The 6,087-nt window shown below is 49.6% G+C and overlaps 1 protein-coding gene across 1 annotated transcript in view; it reads left to right on the top strand.

The window, feature by feature from the left end:
• The first annotated feature begins 4,216 nt into the window (after positions 1-4,216).
• The window catches only part of OLFM2 (olfactomedin 2), a 69,037-nt gene continuing 67,166 nt past the window's right edge, over positions 4,217-6,087 (top strand). Inside the window, exon 1 of the mRNA XM_090289521.1 lies at positions 4,217-4,271. The gene's annotated coding sequence lies outside the window, so the exon portion shown is untranslated. The remainder of the gene's footprint in view (positions 4,272-6,087) is intronic.

Here is a 6,087-nt window from a genome sequence, read left to right as displayed (position 1 = left end):
GTAACACTGTTCCCTATCATATCCCCCCCACACACACACATACAGCACCACAATGTGGTGGAACGGGTTGCCCTGTACTGATGAATACCTAAGGCTCTGCTCCTTAAAATGTAATAGGAGCAACAGCTGTACCTAAGACACAGAGGCAAACAAACACAGGAGTCTGTCAAGATGAAGAGACAGAGAAGTATGGCCCAAAAGAGGGAATGAGCCAAGTTTCCAGTGGGAGAACTAAGCAATGAGGAGATAGCCAACCTAACAGACGAAGATATAGCCAACCATCAGACGCAGAGTTCAAAACACTGGTGATAAAGATGCTCACAGGCTTGGCAGTTATACTTAAGTATGGCAGACGCGTAAGGGAAGAAGTGAAGGCTATGTTAAATGAAATGAAGGAAAATCCACACTAAACCAATGGTGAAGGGAAAGAAACTGGGGTTCAAATCAGTGACTTGGAACGTAAGGAAGAAAAATAGTCAAGCAGTACAGAATGAGGAAACAAGAATGGAAAAAAAAAATGAGGAGAGGCTTAGGAACCTCTGGGACAACTTTAAACGTGCCAACATCTGAATCATAGGGTGTCAGAAGGAGAAGAGGAAGAGCAAGAAATTGAAAGCTTATGTGAAAAAATAATGAAGGAAAACTTCCCAAATTTGGCGAAGGAAATAGACATATAAGTCCAGGAAGCACAGAGAGTCCCAAACAAGCTAGACCCAAAGAGGAATACACCAAGACACATCATAATTAAAATGCCAAAGTTTCAAGATAAAGAAAGAATTTTAAAAGCAACAAGAGAAAAGGAGAGAGTTACCTACAAAGGGGTGCCTGTAAGACTATCAGCTGATTTCTCAAAGGAAACTTTGCAGGCAAGAAGGGACTGGCAAGAAGTATTCAATGTGATGAAAAGCAAGGGCTTACAACCAAGATTACTCTATCCAACAAAGCTATAATTTAGAATGGAAGGGCAGATAGCAAGGGCTTACAACCAAGATTACTCTATCCAACAAAGCTATAATTTAGAATGGAAGGGCAGATAAAGTGCTTCCCAGACATGGTAAAGCTAAAAGAGTTCATCACCAAGACATTATTATATGAAATGTTAAAGGGACTTATTTAAGGTAAGAAGATTGAAACTATGAACACTAAAATGACAACAAACTCACAACTATCAACAACTGAATCTAAAAAATAAAAGCAGAATTCAACTAAGCAAACCAGAATAGGAACAGAATAATAGGTATGGGGCTCATTTGGAGGTTTATCAGCAGGGAGGGGGAAGGGGGAGAAATGGGGAAATGGTGCATGGATTAAGAAGCATAATTGGTTGGTATGAAATAGACAGGGGGAAGTTAAGAATAATATAGGAAAGGGTGAAGCCAAGAAACTTATATGCATGAGCCATGGACATGAACTAAAGGGGGCGGGGTGGGATTGTTGGAGGGAAGGTGGTTACTGGGCAGAGAGGAGCAAAGGGCAAAAAAATTGGGACTACTGTATCAACATAATCAATAAAATATACTTAAAAAAATTAAACAAAACAAAACACATCACCAGCCCTGGCCAGTGTGGCTCAGTTGGTTGGAGTGTTGTCCCATAAACTGAAGGGTCATGGGTTTGATTCCCAGTCAGGGTACATGCCTAGGTTGTAAGTTAAGTCCTAGGTTGGGATGTGTACAAGTGGCAACTGATTGATGTTTCTCTTTCACATCAGTGTTTCTCTCTCTCTCTCTCTCTCTCTCCCTCCCTTCCCTTGAGCACAGTATGACCTGATCATAATTTTAACCACAGCATGTCCAGGTAACTGTCCAAAGCTTGGTCAGAACATGGCCAGGACAGTGATTGTGACTGAGCAGAACACAGCCAAGAAATTGGTCACCACACTGACCACAACAGAACCAGGAATGACCAGTGGAGACCACAACAATGACCACAATAGTGACCACAATGCTGACCCCAGCAGAACCAGATGCTGATGGCAGCACGGATCACAGTTCACTAGGACAGTGACCACAGCATGTTCAGGACACTGAGATTGACACTGACCACAGCTGTGGTCATGACCACAGCACTGAATGTATTGGCCAGGGTCCCGTCAGAGGAATAAAGTTCACATCAGTAGTTCAATAGCAAAAATTTAATATGTGGATTTAAACAGTGGTGTTAGTTAAATTTTAAGAGCAAATGGGAGAAGATGAATTGACTCTAGATTAGTAAACTGCCATCTTCCCAAGGGCTGAAGAAGCAAAGGGAGGAGGTGGTCCTCAGAGTCCAGGGGCTGCGGCCACCTGCCAGGAGCTGAACAATGATGGATTCTGTCAGTGGGGTTGAAAGCACAGAGGAGACACAACAGCCACTTCTAGAGACACCCAAACTGGGGAGAGAGGGAGATACACTCTGGCTTCTTTCTTCCCACCTGCCAATCTCCCTCCAGGCCTCTCATTGGCTGATGCAAGGGAGTCTGGGAAATATAATTTGTAGGGGGTCACTGGAACCTGGAAACTGTAGTTTTCAGGGACTATCTCCCCTGATATAGAGAAAGCAGGTGGGGAATGTACCTAAGGACATATTGACCATTGCCAATCACACAACACAGGCCATAGCTAGACCATGACAATGACCATCTCAGTGACCAGAACCGAAGGAAGACGTTGTTCACATTAAAACACAGCACTAGCAAGGACACCACTCTGTAGGAAAGGGATAAGCAGAGCCCTCCTTCATCCCAGTGTTGACCACAGCCCACTCTTGGCCAAGAACTTGAGGGTTGCACCAACCAACATCCCGCTCCTAACCCATGCCTACTGCAGGCCTGGCCTGAGGAGTCAGCAAAGGACCAGCTCCCATTTGGAAAGAGGAGGTAGAGGAACATATGAGATGCCTTTCCTGGCTCAGCTTCTGTTTTGTGCCCTACATCTCCTGGCTAGTGTCCTTAGCCCATGCTTCATTGTAGTCATGCCCTTCGAGGACTGAGCACTGGCTAAGTGCTCTATTTACTCCGAGTCACAGATGTCTCCCAACAGTTCTGTGAGGACAGTGGGCTTCTGAGAGAAGGAATGCTCTTTGCCTAATGTCACACGGCCAAGAAGTGACAGAACCAGTGCAGAACCCATGTTCTCCTGGATGCCAAGCTCTTCCTCTTTGCTTTGACAAAACCATCCATAATGAGTTATCTACCTGGCACACAGTAGGGTCGGAAAAAAGCCAGGCCTCCCCATATTATAGCTGATTCTCCTATAACCTGACGCGCTTGCTGCCCCCTAAGAAAAGCTGTTGAGGGGTTATGGGGAGGGAAGGTGCCTGGGGAGGCTATTGAGGGGGAAGAGACAGAGAAAGGCTGGAGGCAGGACAAGTACGGCCTTCATATGCAAATGATTCACGTAGAGGCGGAGTTAATATTTTGATTCTCTCTTTCTGGTGTCCTATCTTTGGCCTTTGAACTAGGAATAAGAGACTGTCCCAGGTGTGGCGGGGGAGGGGAGACTTTAAGCGGAAAGGTCTGTGGGGAATGGGGGGTGGAGTAGGGAAAGTAAAAACAGGGTGCCCCCATTGGGGGCCGGCCCACCCTGATGGCCATCCGCCATCGGCCTTGGTCTGTCTCCGCCCCCTGTTGCTTCTCTCAGTCTCCATTTCTGCCTGACGCCACTTGTCCAAGCAGTGACCTCCTTCCCCCAAAGTCCAATTTCACAGCCTCTGACTCAGTTTCTCTCTTGATTCTTGAGTTCTTTTAGGAAGGGGCCTCTTAATTTCTCTTCTTTGCAGCCAGGCCTTCCTTCTACTACCCCCGCCCCTTGATCCCACTCCTGCCCCAATTTTCAACGTGGCAAATGTCCAGCAAGGGTGAAATTTACAAACACGTGACAGAACCCCTCCCCCATCTCCGTGACCTGCCTGCGTAATGGCCTAGGGGGCTGTCGGGTTTTGTCCCCAGCTACAATAGTCCCCAGTGCGGGATTTCCCTCTTCCCCACCCCCAGACTCCGAAGATGAGCTGGGGGCGGGGCAGGGGGCGGAGCCCGTAACAAAGACTCCCAGCAAGTGAGGGGGGCCGGGGGCGGGGCGGAATCCCGGCCGCCGGCTAGGCGGGGGAGGCGGTGGTGGAGGGTCGCCCGGCTGGGCGGGCGGGGTCGCGCCTGGTGGCGGTCCCCGCGCCGAGGTGCCGCTAGGGTGGGCGGGGGGGACAGGACGCTGGGCTGGGGGCGCGTCATGTGGCCGCTCACGGTCCCGCCGCTGCTGCTGCTGCTGCTGCTGCTGTGTTCAGGCCTCGCCGGACAGGTAGGGGCCCGGCAGGCAGGTGCGGGTGCAGTGGCTCCAGGATGGGTAGAGGGTTCCTGCAGAAACGGGGTTTGGGGCTCCACGAGGCCTCCTGGGGCTGCGAGGGGCGGAGGTCGCAGCGGGGGAGGGGCTAGAACGTTCACTCTGGTTTTTGGGAAAAGGAGGCTTCAGATCCAGCCTCAGGCTGACATGGTTTGGGGGACAGTCTAACCTCAGCTTCAGGGTTCTCAACTCCTCGGTGACCTGGAGCTCACCACGCCCGCCATCTCGCTGCAGCTTAGGTGGGGTTGGGGGGAACTTCAGGGGGCTTTGGGATGTTGCTTACCCTTGACTCCCCCCATCATGGCTGGAGGTGCCCAGCTTCTGAAGCCCCCCACTCCTCACCTGCACCCCCAATGTGGAGAAGGGGGCGGGGCTCACGTGTGAGTGACTGATGAGGACATGTGTGAGGTGCCAGAGGGGTGCTGGGTAAACGTGTCTTTGTGTCATGGCTGGGTGTGACTGAGAGTTTGTGTGTGTGGGTATGCTGGTGTGTGTCCAACTGTGCGTGAGTTGGGTGTGATCAGGGAGGGTGTTCGTACGTGAGGGAGAGCCTGTGTGTGACAGCGGGAGGCTGTGACTGGACGGTTGGTGTGACAATGTGAAGCTTGTGAGGCTGTGAATGGGGGGTTGTGTGTCTGTGAGTGGCTGGTGGCATGACAGCGAGTGAGGACTTAATCCTGGCAGTATTTGGGCAGCTGTAGTTGTGTGTAGAGGACTGTGTGACAGTGTCTCCATGACTCTGTCCACCTGCCTGGGTGTCATACAGAATGCGTGTGGCCAGGTGTGTAGCTGTGTGAGAGGTTTGGGGTGGCGTGCTGTTCAGTGCATTTGAATACATTATTTAAAACGGGGTGTAAGGAGCAAGGGCTGTGTGTGCAAACATGTGCATCCATGCATCTGTGTGTGTATGTGTGCTGCTGGGGCCTCAATCACTGCATGATGCTTTCACAGAAGCAGGTCTCCCTCTCCATGTTACCTCATCTCATTGGCAGGCTTGGGGGACCTTGCAAAATGTGGGGGTCCAAGCTTTCTTTAGCTATTGGGAAACCTCTTTCCTCCTTCATCTTGGGGGTGGGAGCACCCTTAGGTTTTCAGCTCTGTAGGAGCTCAGAGGGAAGCTGGAATTGAAAAAATAAAATAAAAGGATAATCACAGCTAATATTTATTAAGTGCTTATTATGTGTTGGGCACTCTTTCAAGCACACAGCATGAACTAAGTAATTTAATTTTCCCAGCACCCCACTGGTGCATGCTATTGTTACCCTTATTTAACAGGTGGAGAAACCAAGGCACAGATAAATTAAGTCACTTGCTGAAGCTCAGACCACTTGGGAGTGGCAGAGCTAGGGTTCAACAGAGGCAGTTTGGTTTCTTAGCCCACATGTCTACCTTCCTGTAAAATAATCCACTCCATTGTTGTGGGCAGTGCCTGTGTAGACACTAGGAGGGGATTTAGGTAGAAGGTTCAAGGAAAAACAGTTCCGGCACCTTCTCTTTCCTGGTCAAAAGAAGAAAGGAATTGGACCCTTGTACCCAACCTGAAGAGGGCATTGGGAGAGACAGTCAGACCCTAGATAGGATTTTCAGGCCTCAAGGAGAGGTAGTGGGGTGCCTTTCCTCTAGGACTCCTCAGTTATCCCATCTTAGGACCTGCATACTTGGTGGGGTAGGAAGCGTGCTCAGCACCTAGCATCACGCTGCATACAGTAGATACTCAATTGACATGTGAACCAGAGAAGAGAGAGTCAGCAGAGAAAGATAAAAGAGACCAAAA

This window comes from Furipterus horrens, unplaced genomic scaffold, assembly GCF_987537825.1.
Source record: "Furipterus horrens unplaced genomic scaffold, mFurHor1.1.pri manual_scaffold_10, whole genome shotgun sequence".
Taxonomy (NCBI): Eukaryota; Metazoa; Chordata; class Mammalia; order Chiroptera; family Furipteridae; genus Furipterus; species Furipterus horrens.
The sequence above is the reverse complement of the archived record's forward strand: the minus strand, read 5'-3'. Positions and strand labels throughout refer to the sequence as shown.